The following is a 320-nucleotide window of genomic DNA, read 5'->3' as shown; positions in this document are numbered from 1 at the left end:
TTCCTACTAATCACGGGACCGGCTTTACTGACGAGATGCGCATGACAATCACATGCGATTAATTGCACAGCCCTACGTCATTGATTACATCAACGCATAGTTTTGGTCCTATTATCTGCTAAGTGTGTTACTTATCTTTGTCAACCTGGCAACCATGTGCACGTGCTCTCTCTCTACTGTGGATAAACGCGCTTACTTTCTGAAAACACCGGCTTTAGTTTTAGCTTGCAGTTTAGCGATCTCCACTTCTAGGCCTGTCGCAATAATCAATATATCGACTTATCGTGCAATATATGTACATGACCTCAATAATTTTTGGT

At 41.9% G+C, this 320-nt stretch overlaps 1 protein-coding gene across 1 annotated transcript in view; it reads right to left on the bottom strand.

Annotated features, from left to right (window-relative positions):
* Positions 1 to 320, bottom strand: part of LOC107695979 (acyl-CoA:lysophosphatidylglycerol acyltransferase 1-like) — a 51,813-nt gene that overhangs the window by 27,435 nt on the left and 24,058 nt on the right. The gene's annotated exons all lie outside the window — the stretch shown is intronic.

Source organism: Sinocyclocheilus anshuiensis, unplaced genomic scaffold, assembly GCF_001515605.1.
Source record: "Sinocyclocheilus anshuiensis isolate Anshui unplaced genomic scaffold, SAMN03320099.WGS_v1.1 scaffold742, whole genome shotgun sequence".
NCBI classification, from domain to species: domain Eukaryota; kingdom Metazoa; phylum Chordata; class Actinopteri; order Cypriniformes; family Cyprinidae; genus Sinocyclocheilus; species Sinocyclocheilus anshuiensis.
The sequence above is the reverse complement of the archived record's forward strand: the minus strand, read 5'-3'. Positions and strand labels throughout refer to the sequence as shown.